General features: G+C 37.1%; 2 long non-coding RNA genes across 2 annotated transcripts; both read right to left on the reverse strand.

The window, feature by feature from the left end:
• Nucleotides 1-2,657: 2,657 nt before the first annotated feature.
• LOC120111914 lies at nt 2,658-4,423 on the reverse strand. The gene is made up of 2 exons (XR_005513336.1): nt 4,041-4,423; nt 2,658-2,950 (listed from the first exon to the last, which is right to left on the reverse strand). It is a non-coding gene; the product is annotated as an uncharacterized LOC120111914 (long non-coding RNA).
• A 3,764-nt stretch (nt 4,424-8,187) lies between these two features.
• Nucleotides 8,188-9,161, reverse strand: LOC103719008. The gene is made up of 2 exons (XR_605926.4): nt 8,578-9,161; nt 8,188-8,478 (listed from the first exon to the last, which is right to left on the reverse strand). It is a non-coding gene; the product is annotated as an uncharacterized LOC103719008 (long non-coding RNA).
• Nucleotides 9,162-15,818: the final 6,657 nt, after the last annotated feature.

The following is a 15,818-nucleotide window of genomic DNA, read 5'->3' on the forward strand; positions in this document are numbered from 1 at the left end:
GAGAAGTTCCATAAGAGAAGCGTGAATGAATTGGACAGAACAGTATAGGTTGCACAAATAATATAAGATATAGTCAGGTGCTTAATTTACAGAGTGAAATCTGAGAGCATAGCAACTAACAAGAAGAAAATGGGAAGTAGTAAGATCTAAAAATAAAAAAATTCAGCATTGAAGAATAAACCGCCATTAATTGGTGTTGATTTTTGCCATTGTTGCACACCTAAGATGCTAAGGAGAAAAATTTTAAAGCCAAACTTAAACTAAACACTCCAGGATATCTAGTCTTTTGGAAGCGTTTGTAAAAGCTCTTTCACTTTCGAGCACGCTTCTCCAATAGCTTTAGATAACTGAAGACCTCTTGAAGCAACAGCTGCCATGGAAGATTGTTTGTTCAGAAAATTTCTTGAACTTTGTTCCTTTCCAACATTCTAAAGCTATTGCAAGCAATCAACATAAGTAATACCGGCTGGTCAAGCTTACAAATATTTCTATGCCTCGATCGAGGTAAAGAGACTCAAAAGATACCTATAAAAATTTTTTTTATTCGTATCTAAACTTATTTAAAATTCAAAAATTATCCACAAATTTTAAATCCATCTTATCAAAAAATGGCAAATATGTGGGGTATCCAAATCCGCCCTATTAGTATTTATTAAGATTGGGGTAGGCCGATCGGATCGAGTACTCAACACGAAATTACAAAAAAAATAAAAGTGGGAGGGGAGAGATAATATCAAATAAAAATAGGTGTAAATAAACTAGCAGACAATTTGAATATAAATAAATTTTACAGCTTAGTGGATACCCAACCGTCAAATCCCAACCATAAGAATTTTAATATTAAATTCCAAACTCATCACAATCTCTATAGGCTTTTGCTAAATGACTTCTATTAAGATTCGGGACTCTAACCCTAATAGCATTTGGCGATTTTGCTCAACCCATACAACTAGCCAAAACTCAAGAATAAAGTTGCTGAGGAAGATTAGTATTCCAAAGAGCCCTAGCACCATTTTCCTAATAGTATAAGAGGCCTCGGAAGAAACGATAGCACAAGCTTGTTATGTGCCCAATGTTTCTCGCAGGGGAGGGTTATGGGATATATTGGAGGCCTTTCATGGAATAATCTATGGAGTAAACTTTGAGAATCACTAGGGGGCAAATGGGTTGGGGCAGGTCGGGCCATGAGTGACTCCAACCCAATCCAATTTTTTATTTGGGTTCTAATTTTAGACCCAGACCAAATCCAATAGAAGATCGGGTTGGGTCGGGCTCCACCGCAATCATTTTTAGCCCAACGGGTCATTCGGGTCGACTCAGGTCGACTCAGGTCCATGTATAATTCGGATCTAATCTAAAAATTTGAGTCCAATTCGGATCCCGGCAGGTCCAAATCTTGGTGAAAAAATACACAAGACCAAGCAGTGCATTTTTCCAAGAAACCAGTGAATGAGGCCCAAGCTTGCTAAAAAGGTTGCAGTCCTATTCATGAGTCTTTTGAAAGAAGAAACCGTTGGTCAGTTTGATTCCCCAGACAATGATCTCAGAAAACCAGGTAGACGACCAATAGCCATATAAAAATAAACAAAAGAAAATTACTAAACGAAGGATTGGAGCTCTCTTTAAATTCTGAAGCACCACCCACCATCCCATCTCAGCCCATCACTGCCAACGCGAACAGAGTTTTTGTCTTCTTGAAGAATTTGGGAAGCTATCAAATAAGATCCATGGATTCCAAGAAGCCCAACAAGATCACAGAGATAGTCTTCGGCAGATGCTAAAGAAGTGAAAGAAGCTTGCAGTTGCACCAAAAAGCAACAGCAAGAGCATCAAGTTCCTGAAGAATACCCTCTCCTTCTCCAACACTTCATCAGCACTCTCCGGAGATGTCCCCAAGGGATATCTCGCTGTATGTGTTGGAGAGGAAATGCAGAGGTTTGTGATCCCTGCCGAGTATTTGAGTCACTGAGCCTTCATAGTTCTGCTTAGAGAAGCTGAAGATGAGTTCGGGTTCCAGCACTTCTGCTATTGTTCCTATGAGGCCTATATTGTTCAGGCCCATTACTCACCGAAACCAATGTAGAGACCATTGGCGTGGGATGCGTTTTTTTTTTTTTAGATTGAATCCGATCGGACCGTAAAGTTAAAAATTCAAAATTATTCAAATTTTAAATAAATTAGATCGAAATTCAGACTTGACCTAAAAAATAAAGAGTCCAACTAGCCCCATAAGTCCTCTAAAACAAGTCGAAGTCGAATCGCAAGTTAACCTGACCCATGACCCATTTGTAGCCCTAGGAATCACTACCATCTAGCCAAACTTGCCTAGCTTTTATAAAGTCGAACCACAGTCTTTGGACCCTCCTAAATTCCTTTAAGTCCATTAACACAAGATGAAAACTAAACTCTGGACTGCTCTTTGGCAACAATTCTTTTGAGTTACACCAATTTTCTGATGCCGTGCGAGTGGGGCTGGGGATTTTTTGTTCGTACCAACTGGGAATCCGTAGCATTACTTGATAATTTACAAGCGATAAGAAATAAACCACGAATAAATTCAAGCAATCTTTTCGTATCCTTTCGTAGGCGTTTGTCCCCTAATGAATCAAATTTGATCCATATATCTAAGGATACAACGTTGCCCAGGGACCAAGGCGGTTAGAATATCTTTAGCATGTTCCATTTAAACAGATTGAAGTACTGTAAAGCATTCCAGCAAATCTTGCCTTACAAAAACCCAATTCCATGTATTAAGAAAAGGATAAAAAAGATCAAAGGAGATCAATCTCAATCTCAAGTCGTGACTTAAATGTTTTTCCAGCATAACAAAACAAATAAGTGAGAATAAAAAGAGTAGAAAACGTCCATTGGTTTGGCCTACGTATCCCTTGTTTCAGTCCCCTTTGCCTGGCTACCTCTTCAAGATGCGCATTTGATTCCATCTTCATTTCTGCACTAAGAAAGAACGAGCGGAGAAAAAGTATAATATGTAGTAAAAGTCAATTCGGCTAAATTTTTTATATGAAAAAAGGAGCTTATGATCAGAAGGAACAAACAATAATCCCTGTGAGTCATCACACCACATACTACACAAAGCTAGGAAAGAAAAAGGAAAAAAAAAAAGGTTTTCTTTAGCTTTGTAAGGCCTGCCGACATCAAGCTTAAAAATATATATTTCAAATAATTTCTAACAAAATAATGGAAATACCAAAATAAGATAAAACACTCGTTCGGGAACGACCCCGGCCAACCCACACCAGCTGAAAAAGTTGGGAAAATGATGTAAAAACTGCAGACGAAATACTTGTTTTATTATCAAACAAAAATTAAAGCATCAGCACGTTCAAATCCAACATAGAATCCAAGAAAATCTAACAGGCAAACCGACAGTCGACAGAAAGATGATTACACATCGGAACAAAGGTAGCAAAACATCGCTCCAGCCCCCGTCCAACCAGAATAAAATGCTGAGGCCTGCACCAAGGTGGAAATTTACCATGGAATCTGGTCCTCTGTAGGCATACAAGAGGAAATAAGAGGAAAACAACGAGACCCAACAACAAGAGATGAAAGAGAATGGTAAGTAACAGAGAGTTTAGATGTAGAGCTCCCTTCAATCCAAACGAAGATCGAGAAGGGTTAATGCAGCTCCTGGGTCATGCAAACCACAAGCCTATTCCAAATCCCAGAAGAACTCCCTCTCTCTCACCATTGGCGTCAAAACAAAATCATGGGATAGGATAGTGGAATCCATGTCTCAGCAGCTAAATCCACCCCTCGAAAACCCTCCTTTGGATCTCAAGGAGCTCTACCTCAAATCCTATATCCCAGAATCCCAGACAAAAATCAACTTCTAACCAAAAAAAAAAAAAAAACATGAAGAAGAAGAACAAACTTGTAAACTTAAATATCAAAGGAGAACCCGAAGCCAGAAGCTATGAAAATAAAATACCATCATCCGAACCATTCCCAAGCTCAAACCCAGAACATGGGAACATTCAGATTGCAGAGAAGGGACTAGTTCAGCTGGTATTACTTACTACTTAGGGCGTAATGGTAAGAGCAGGAGGAGTGGGTGTTCTTATAGAAAGACTTGGGGTTGGGTGGTGCGCTTTAGGGGTCTTTCTTTACTCTCTTTTCTGCATCATATCTAGAGCAAGCCATCGGAAACGGCTTGCATAGATTCCTCTGACTTCTCTGATCACACTCACATGTCTGGTGGACTCCCACCTCCCCGTCTCTTCATTCCAATCCACCGCGTTCATCTGTGTACGTGGATAGGATCAGGCCCGTGTGAAGCTCTTCCCGTACGTAGTCAGGCTGGTGGCAAATGGTCTGTCATTTAAAACATCACTTTGGAAAGCTCCAGGGAGCTTAAGACAAAAGACACATACGGGTAACTCCGGGTTAGAGCAAGTTTTTGCTTGAAAGAATCTAAACAAGAACTAGGATTGCTAGAAGAAGCTCTCTCTCTAGCTTGCAGAATAAAGCCATCTTAGGATACTCCAGTCATACTTATCTTCTCCCTCGATTTTTTTTTTAAATTTTTTTATAAAAGATAATGATCCACAAGTAGATCCGTTAAACTATTCAATAAATTGAATAATCTTATAAGTATTTAAAGAATCATTCTGTCTTCAATTTGCGACTATATAGTCTTGTATTATGATACGAGTTAGCCTTTTTCTAAAAATATAGATTAACGTCTCTCAACGTGCGGCCAATAATTTTCTCCCTCTATACTAATCTTCTTTGAAGATATATTAGACTGACTAATTAGAAACGCGAATTACTACAAGTTGGATTGTTTAAATGTATTTTGTAAAATTAACCAAGCATTTGAAGAGCATCCAAAATTGCTTTATTTGAGGAAAAGGAGGATAAATAACAGGTGGATGGATGGCTCAATAGGCTGCCTAATGAGACTAAATTCTTAATTTCTTCAATATATGACTCAACCAAATAAATATTAATCTAGTTAATTAAGTATGTCCTGAAAACTAGCTAGCCTTTCAATCTATTTATTCTTGGTCCAAGAGCTTCTCGCAAATCTTGCATTACACTGGCGTTTGCTCGGATTCACGCGTGGAAGCAATTTCTAGATGACAATGACTTGTCGAGCTTATGGGGCATGGCAAGAATCATTGCCTCCACGGCCAAATTCAAAGTTACTCAAAAGAAAATTTAATTCTTTTAATGCACGCGGAATCTAGCTATGAACAGCAAGAAAGGAGTGCGACGAATAATTATTTGACGCCTTCAGCTCTGTCCATATCCTGATGTGGGGGATCCTGCCAAGAACAGAGTACCGTGAATTAAACGGTTGTGCTTGGGAAGCGGATTATTTGCGAAGATGCCATCCCTCAAGGGAAGCAAAGCTCAATGGCCCCCCTTATTGCAAGGCCCCAGTTTTAATTTTCTTAAGAGTTATCTGAGGTTTTGGTTTCATACGGCTACGAGGTCGTTTCTCCATAATGATGTACTCGATTTAAAGTATTATAGAGCTATTAACTAATCTGAGAGGTGACAGTTTTTTGAGCCTACTTTAACAAAGAATAAACCCCCTTTTCCTCCGGATTACGTGTGGATGAGAGCGTAGATGCTGACTTTTAGCTTCCTTTGCCCTGAACATGCTGCGAGGCATTAAAAATTATAACACACACACACACACTCTCTCTCTCTCTCTCTCTCTCTATAGGTGAGGAGTTTTTTTAAATTTGTAGTTTTTTTTTAGTTTTTTGAGATGGGTGATTCCCATCATTTTAATATGAATATATTTAAAAAAACAAAAAGTAAAGCATCGCAAAGTGCTTTTGGAGCTGGTGTCAAATCAATTTATGGCGCGTTTGGTTCGGAAAAAAAATGTTGTCAATTAAAAAATAACGAGATACTACTTGTTTGATTGCAATTTTAAAAATAAAAAATAAAAAAAATTATATTTTCATAAAAATATAATTTTCATATTTTATAAAAAAATTTTCTATAAAAAGTATGCAAAAGTTAATTTTTGGTGAGCCGGAAATTACCATATTTTTATTTTTTTTAAAAAAATTATTTAACATTAAAGAGGTATTAAATACCTAATTTTTATTAAAAATATAATAAAAATAACACATAACTTTCTTAAAAAATGGATAGTCAACCAAATATAAGCATTCTGAAAATCTATCATTTTTTTATTATTAACTAAATATATCAAAAATATTTTTTTAAAAAAATTATTCTCAAAAATTATATTTTTTTAAAAAAATATTTGCTGCGAGCCAAACAAGCTACAAAATTTGACCAAAGTGCTTGGCTAGGAAGTAGGCTCTTAGGCCCTGTTTGGGGGAGCTGTTGGCAGTAGAGCTGTTGGAAGTAGAGCTGTTGAAAGTAGAGCTGTCTGAAGTAGAGCTGTTATAAAAAGCTGTTTACTGTTTGGTAACTACATTAGTAAAGTGCTGTGGTACTTTGTTTTGTGTTTGGTAAACAAACTGAGAAAGCACTTTTGTATGACAAAATTACCATAAAGGATATTGCATAGTATTATACAACAGAACATAATAAAACATAACATAAATTAATATATAAATATACGATATAGTATAATATTATTGTAATATAAATTAATATTATGTTAATATAGCATAATAGTAATATAATTATTAGAGTAAATTAATATTTGGTAATATAACATAATATTAAATTATTTAACATAACATATTAATGTATTATGATATAATGTAATATATATTATATTTATAGTATAATACAATAATAAAAGTATAAAATATTATAATTATTAATATAAATTAATTTCTCATAATATAACATAATATTAAATTATTTAAAATAACATATTAATGTATTATAATGTAATGTAATATAATATAATATTTATAGTATAATACAATAATAAAGGTATAAAATATTATAATTATTAGTATAAATTATTTTTTTATAATATAACATAATATTAAATTATTTAAAATAACATATTAATATTTCTCACGGTCCAGGGGCTCTTCTTCGTGGTCCACACTCGAGGAGGACCTCAGCGTGGGCCGCAAGGTTGATGATTAAAAAAAAAACAATAGATTGATTTTGGAAGGTACGGAGAAGGATTAAAAATTTTTTCTTCTAAAATGTGGTTCAAAAGATGCATACAAAAATTGAAAAGAAAAATACCTTTTCTTACGGAAGGGAGTCTGACGGCTAGGGTTCTTGGCTCCAGCAAATTTTTAGGTTTATAAAGGGACAAGCTATGTAATTATTATATTTTAATATGGGCATTTTTGTCAAAAATATAGCTTTCCGAAAAAGCTGAAACAGCTTCCTCCCAAAAGCTCCAAATTGGAGCTTCCTCCCAAAAGCTGTTTTCAGCTTCCCGCAAAAGCTGAAACAGCTTTTTGAAAAATTTACCAAACACAGTTTTTCATCTAAAAGTACTTTTGGAGGACCAGAAAGTGCTTTCTGGCCCTCCAAAAGCTCCCCCAAACAGGGCCTTAATCCGTCCGCCTCACGCTTCACAAGAAATGAAGTATTCTTTCTTGTCAGTTTCCTAGTGCCCGACAATAGGGGGGTCTATACCCACCCGTCCTATCCATCTCTAGATCCATCCGATAAGTCGCTCTCAACAAGGATGGAACCGGCTCTCAAGACCCATCACGCATAGCTAATACTTGTCCATGCTGTCCTCGGTTTGGCTTCTAGAACTAAAGGTATCAAAGACCGAACTTCTTCTGCCCGTTGCTATGAGAAAATATAAGAATGGAAGTTCCCGAGTGTTGAACACCATCAACAGTACTGAAATTTAGAGCTTTTTTATAAAAAGAGTTATATTATTTCCAAATCCCTTTGGAGCAAGAAAGTGAACATAGCAACTATTTTACTCTCGCCATGAAATAATATGGATCATGACAAGTGAATCGACTATGAATTGACGAGTTCGTGTTCCGAGTCATGTATCTCTAAGTATTTAGACAACAAATGAATTGAAAAGTCTAGCTCGTCATTACCAACTATAAGCGTATCACTAAACAAATGATGATCGAGCGTTGTCGTAACATAAAGCAATTACCACTCAACCATCGGTCCTTCCATGAACTAAGGATGGAATTTGTTCTATTGATCATGCTCTTTTTTCATATAATTTGAAAACCAAGCTCGTAAACTAGCCCACCAAAATTAAACTCAACGCAAGCCACATGTGAGCTAGTCGATTTACTATTTTTCTCTGAGCTGGCAATTTTTCATGCCAAGTTCATGTACAAAGCTTGAGCTAGTTATAGCTAAACAAGCTCATTTTGAGACCCAAACCCGAGTTGCTTATCAAATATAATGATGGTAATGATGATTTGCTTCTCGCCCAGTGGAACATTTCCATATATTCTTGCTCGGATACGTCTTGACATCTTCCCCCTTACCCAAGTCGGAACTCTTGCATATTTGAAATGTGAACACGTGTTTGAGTTGGGACTCCAAACTAAGGTTGGAATGCTAACATAACCAGTATGAATATAATATAATTAGATCTTGAATAAGATATCAACCATATACAACCAGAAAGAGACGAAGAATAAGTTAAAAAACGTAAACCTGACTCGTTGTAACTCGAAGAGATCAGCCAACATAGCAAATGAGTGCATGCAAGTTTCGTGATCCGCCGTCGGCTGCCACGTTCGCCCTCGCCAACCTCCTCCTTTTTCTCATCCTCTCTTCCCCCTTTGCCCGTCATTCCCTCCCTCCTTGCCGGCATCTCTTCACGTCCTCGCCGGTACTCCTCCCGGCCCGTCGCCGGTAGCCGACTGCATCCCCTCCCTCCGCTTCCTTCTCTCCTAACTCTCCGCCGCTCCGCTGCTCCCCTTTCTCCACCTCACTCCAACACCTTGACTTACATCTTCTCCAACTCCAACATCGTTGCCGCCGGCGACCGGCCGTCTTGCAACCCCGGAGGACATCTCGCTGACAACTCTACCATTCCATCGCTGCATGTCCCTGCTCCTCCTCCACCATAATCATCTTCGGCGGCACTGACAAGGCCGTCGTTGACTGCGCATCCAAAAGTAGGAAGGACTCCTGCTAGAGAGCTCCTCCATGGTGGATGAGAGATTAAATAGATTTTCTTTTTTCACTCTTAAGTAATTTTTACTTCCTTTAATAGCAAGGACAACTCCAGAAAATATGTAAATTTTTAAAGTTTTCTAGGTGGCAGCCAGCTCATGTCGCCATATCAGCTCTCACATAATCTGTCCCAACCTTGTATTCAACCATTTTTTTCCGTTAGCTCTTAACCGCAAACTACCAAAGCTATTTTTGAATATAATAGCAATTTTAAAGCAATAAACATTACAGTAGCAGTTATAACAGTATTATAAAAAACGAGTCATTCTTTTGATTCTATAAAAGTTTTGATTAAAAAAATTAAATTAAAAATTAAGATTTAGAACAAAAATAATATTTTATCTAAAAAATAGTAAAGACATAAATGATGGAGATTATAATATTAAATAATATATAAGTAGCTTTATGGTTTTGTGTAATTCATATATAAAATTCTCTTGCTATGCGGGATACAAGTATACAACTCATTTAGGGCGTATATGGTGACCATTTTTATTTTCCTGTCAATAGATATATGATGTAACAAAAAAGAACTTCTATTTATTTTACGGTTATTTAAATACAAAAGATAAAAGAGAATTGATGTTTTAGAAGAACTGATCATTGTAAGTATGCTATTTTTTTTTTTTTTTTTGACCTAACCGACTTCTTTCAAGAATAATATGATAAAATAATAATTTATTTTTTCTCTTAATTATTATTTTTATCATTTCTGATTTCTTTATTCGGCTTCCATACGTAAATGCCCGAAAAATCTGTGCGGAAGGAAGCTACAAGGCGACAGCGCAAACATTGAAGCGAGACAAAAATATTTCAATAGATGAGTGAAATTATTTGTGAGACAAGACGAGAGCGGCGCCCACAATGGCAGGCAGCCGCACGGTTTCTCCGCTGTTCACGGTGACGTGGAGATGAAGCCGAATCTTAGGCGTGTCAGAACCCAAGATCCAGAGATAGATCTCCTGCCCGTTGACCAGTCAACATATGGGTCCCACGTTCCCGCTGCGCGATGATACTTCGTACGGTGCGTCCCACCGCGTGCGGCCGTGCGTTCGGTGGGACTTCACATTGGGAAGCCATCCTCTCCGGGCAGCATCATCCAACGCACAGATCTCAAAACGATTCGAACTCCATCTTCCATTAGCACTTCTCTCAAAGCAACCAGTCCTCCCGAGAGGCGGAGGAACGGGATCTGCCCTTCGATGCTAAATGCCCCCTCAAGAGCTCTTGCTCTGGTGATACAAGTGTGAGGCCTTGAAAGCATGTATAGTTGCAACCAAGATGGTAGTCTGATAGTAACATAGTTTGGATTTCATCTGAGTTGTTCGGATTCAAAACATACGGATGTCGATTAAATCAGAGAACCGCATATCCTACGTCCGGATGGCTCTGTACGCATGAATATACTCTCGTTCCATCAGTACTGAAATGGCGCTGGGGTAACGTACTCACATGTGGATGATCCAGTGGAATTTTTCACGGGTTGGAAAGAATATTTTGTAACAGAGAAATGTTTATCGATATGTAAAGAGATACATGATCAAGCCATGTCCGGTCTCCCAAACTAAGATGTTATATGTTACAGCTTTACTTTGCTATCAAAATTGTTTGGGTGGCCTAAATCTATAATTAATTTTTTCTTGCATGTCTAAAATCGTATATACTTTGCAGCAAAAGAGAATTGATATTTAAAACTTTTGATGATAAATCTAAGTATGGTTAATATGGTTGTAATCCATCATGTATTCCTGTTGGGTTCAGAAGCAGTACTGTCATAGACCACACGCTGTTCCGTTCACTGCTCCTATTATGACACCATGTTCCATATTCCACCAAGCATCAACCATAGCTGAGGATAGTCGAAGTGAATCATGACAGAAGGGTTTTTTAGCACTTTTTTAAAGATATATGATTACTTTATAAAATAGTGTAATCGAAATGATATGTTATATATAATTTAGCATTCCTTTTTTTTTGTGGTAATGGCGAACGACACGCCATTAAGGTTGGCCTGCCTTATTTCAATATACTGTAGAGCCATCAGTTGCATGTCTCCACTCAAAGTTATTAGAAGACGAGACATTTCAAAAAGCAAAAAGTATTATTTGGATAAATAGACGTCCCTACAAATTTTTATATATTTTTTTCATGTAAATTTTGACATTGTCGTCACACTAAAAGTTCAAATCTAATTAGAATCACCACATTTAACATGTGGTCAATCCCAATAAATTTATACTGCAGTGGATCAAATATGCTCTAATACTGTTTGTCACAATTTAAAACTTTATATAAAAAAGATTAGCTAATAAATATTTTTTAAATTATAAATATCTAAAATTTTTTAAATAAATAATAAATATAGAACTAAATATACAGCCGCGCAGAACCCGTAAGAGTAATTAAATGCGAGCAAATTAAGAGCATTGCCCGGGTTTCCTAATAATCACCTCCGGAACGTGCTTTGCTGCAGTACATAGAATGGTTGCAAGCATACAAATGAACATATAATTATTGCAACATCCCGCTTCCGTCACAAACTACGTGAATGTCATCTCGGTAATCCTTTTATTTTTATAAATTATTTGTCTCCTTCTTAAAGGAAAGTTTCAGTTCAATCAATATGAAGATAGTCTTTATTTCTTTTCCTATTATATTTCCTCTCCGTTCTTTTCTTTTGTTTGGCTCCTTTCGACAACCAAACAAAGTTAAATGATGGGAAACTTCGGGCACATGTGGCTTTACGGAAAGAGGAGAGAGAAAAGTATACAAAAATATTTTTTATAAAAATAAAATTTTTATATTTTATTAAAAAGAAAATTTTATGGAATATTAAAAAAAGACCAACTCTCCCAGCTAAAAATTAGAATTTTTTTTCTTAAAAATACTAATAAATATTTAAATAAAATATGGAAGAATCTTTTTCTTTATCAAAAATATAATGGATATTTTATATATTTTTTAGAAAAAATAGATGCTTAACCAAATACAAACTATTCTACAATATATTATTTTTATAACTAACTAAATATATAAAAATATCATATATCAAGATAAAAAAAATATTTTGAATGGGCCATATTAGGGTGGGGCCGGCAGCATCGGGCTCGAAAAAAGTTAGGCCCTCCTTTAACGAGACTTGCTTGCGGTGTCGGTATAAAAGGCCGGGAAAGAGACTGGTGCCTGCATTTGGCTACAGAATCTGCCGAATTTCGTGCAAGAGGCACAGCTTTGGAGCCCGTGAAGGGACACGCCGAGCTGGAAGACGAAACGTGTGGGTGCGTGGGGCTCATGAAAGACCCATCTAACTGCTTTGCCTCCTTCTTTTCATGTAGGGCTCGTTTGGTTCGCGGGAAGTATTTTCCCTTCTAGGAATATGATTCCTGGGAATCAGATTCCTAGGAAGAGGATACCTAGGAAAGCACTTTTGGCATGTTTGGTTAACCATGGGAAAGTGACAAATTTCCAAAGTGCTTATGTTTGGTTGACCATCCACTTTCCTAGGAAAGTTATATATAATTCCTATTATGCCCTTAATAAAAATTAGGTCTTTAATGCCTCTTTAATGCTTCTTTAATGCTGAAGGGTCTTTTTGGGAAAAAATAAAAAAGGAGTGATTCCCACCTCATGGGAAAGTAACTTTCCCATGTTTCTCATGGGAAAGACTTTCCCATGAAATGTGGGAATCATATTCCCATGAGAATACAACTTTTCCATCTCTCTCCTTTGAAAACTCCAACCAAACAAGAGGCATTTCATTACTTTCCCGTTGACCACACTTTCCCCCCTCCCTTTCCTGCGAACCAAACGAGCCCGTAGATAAAAACTGCATCTTCCCCTCCTTTTGGTTCGCCCAGGGGAGGTGAATGCTTCTGGGGCTCCAAAGCTACGTCTCTGCTCCCAGGCAAAGCCAGCATCTTTCATCTTTCATGAGGAAAAGTTGGTGTCTAGCTGCATCAATCACTTTAATGTGGTTTAGATCGAGAAAGGAAAAAAAAAAAAGGGCATTTGTTTGGTGAATGGGTGAAACTGAGTTGGCCTGATCGCATGCCAAAGAGGTGAGTAAGAATTTGGATGCAGATATTAGGAAGGCAGGGCCTTAGGTTTCATCTACTTGTCGTGAAACAGGAAAATAAGGTCGAACCATGTTATTGATTGGGTCTGCATGAAGCCTGGCGTTTGTGGATGGCGGGCTCAACTCTTAATTCATTTGTCTAAATCAACGGCTAAATGTTTTGAAAGTTTTCTATAATTTTAGCATTTCTACATTGACTAGGGATGTATATCTATGGTAGGATTTGGCTCAACTTTACAGGCCCGTGCTCGACAAGATCTATAACGTAGGTCGAAATCCAACGTGGTTTTCTCTTTTAATTTACATGGATTAATAAATAATTTTTTAGCCCGGATGATTTCTTCCATCTAGCATTTTATGAACTATAGAGATATTTTGGATGAGTTGGTAGCTTCTCGTTCTGCTAAACCTGTATGCCATATGGTTGGAGAGCTAGATTACCGTAGCTTTGAAACATATTATGGTCTACTTAACCTGCACGAAACCCTATGGCCAAGACAACATGATGTAGCTGAGACCAGACAACTTTTGAGGAGGCTCGGACCCCTGAACGCCAGGATTGAGCAGGTAGTTCATATATTTTAATAGCAAGGCCTTCCACTCCCTTCGTAGCTGTTTACTTTACATAACGTAGTTGAGCAACCCAGTCCATTATATAACGTAGTTGAGTAACCCAGTCCATCAATTCCTTATATATATATATATATATGTCCCATTGTTTAATTATAAGTCGTAATGCATGGCATAAAGCAAGATGCTTGGAACTGTTTTAAAGATCTGATGTCACATGAAGCGTTGGCTAAAAAGAAGAAGAAGAAGATAAAGAAAAGAGGCTTAGTTCAAAATGACTTAGTTTGCCCCTAAAAAGCAAGTCGGAGATGGCTATATTTGATCATTTTGCTCTGGTGAGTTAATGCGAGCTATAAACTAGTAAATCGTGAGATTCGGAACTCCAGCTTCAAGGTCAATCTAGCGCATGGCAGTCACCACTCACCACCTCCCTCCATTCTCTCTCGTTTACTTCTTTACTCAACCTATGCTCTCTTTACCACCTAGATTGAGTCGTTGTTAATATTATCTTTTCTTCACTGGTGAAACTAACAAGGGGAAAAGAGTCCTCTCCTTTTCTTTTGTTGTCGTACGGGGAAAGATCAGGATCCTCTCGAGAGGACATGACCAACCTGTTGTGAAGCATTTTCTCGAAAAAGCTTGCCATGAGACATGGTTAATGAATCTATGCTCCGGCGTTTGAAGGCATTCTTAAAAACTCAATTGATTTGTTTCCAACTTAAAAACCATTAAACATAATGCTGAAGATTTCCATAAAACAAACGAGCAAAGTACGGAAGAACAAGATCCTAAACTTTAGAGTACGTCTCTAAATATTCGCATGGAACATGTTCTTATCAAACTAGAATTAAAGTGGAAGCGTATTTTGCTGAATCATATTTATGACGGGTAAGCATGCTATCCACGATTATCATAAACTTAACATTGCCATGTCGAAGCATACCAAGCATTCTACAGTAGAACACCTAATCCTTGCAAGATTATTACCAACAGAAATAAAAGCCTAAAAAGGCCTAATCTTTCTTGTACTGATTAATATATTTAACTCAATGGTAATTTACTTTAATACTTTGTCATTTTCTTTTAAACAACGTTTAATCCATCATGGAAGAGGGCATGAGTTGCGGTTGGAACACCAAAAAGATATAAGAAACGATAGTGGAAATGGGGGAGGAAAGGGGGAAGAGTTGTTAAGGTTACAGTATTGGGATAAGAAAGGGAGAAGTTGTGCTGGATATGGGAGGAAGGATGAATGGTGATTGATTAGGTAAATGAGTGCAGGATCGTGATGGTGGAGGAAAAGAATGGCGTGGATAAAGGAATAGTTTAAGAACCATGGGCCTGATAGGATTCAAGTATAAGAACCGAGTCCTTTTGCACAGAAAAGCTTGATCCCTGGGTAGACTAAAGCCGCCTCCATATATTACTCGGAGAAGGCAATGACAAAATCAGATTCTCTATAATGCATAAAAAGAAGAGAAAACATATTCATCTTTTTTACAACAAATATTTGGAAGACAGCCTAACAGAAAAATCAGCAGTGAAACTGAACTACTACTGAAGAAGACAAACACCTGCAAGAAATATTTTTCTGATATACACTCATTTCACAAGCAAGGATATGGTATCTACATTGCTCTCAGTTTTTATGAATCTTTTGTGACATGAGAAGAGCTATGAAAACTGCAACATTACTGTAAAGAGAGGTTATAAACAGATGTTGATGAACCTTCAAAGATTTTGCCGCAAACACTGAAGTATAATAAACTCAAGAGGGGCATCAGGGTGAAGGATATTTTTTTCCAGAAAAAAAAAGAGACAAAAAGAAGGTGAAGTAATCGACTCCAGAAAACAAAAACCGGGAAAACACAACAAAAATGTAAAGCTTCATGAATAGCTCCAACAAAAGATGTTTAAATCATATGCTCGTGAAAGGGCAACCTTCAGTATGCAGAGAAAGAAAACATAAATAAGATGAAGTGAAACCAATATAACTAAATAACCCCTACGTGTATTGTAGCTAATGTGTGAAACCAGTGAACCAGCGCATAAGTATTGCTGTCAGACAGAA

This window comes from Phoenix dactylifera, chromosome 9 (genome assembly GCF_009389715.1).
Source record: "Phoenix dactylifera cultivar Barhee BC4 chromosome 9, palm_55x_up_171113_PBpolish2nd_filt_p, whole genome shotgun sequence".
In the NCBI taxonomy this organism is placed as follows: Eukaryota; Viridiplantae; Streptophyta; class Magnoliopsida; order Arecales; family Arecaceae; genus Phoenix; species Phoenix dactylifera.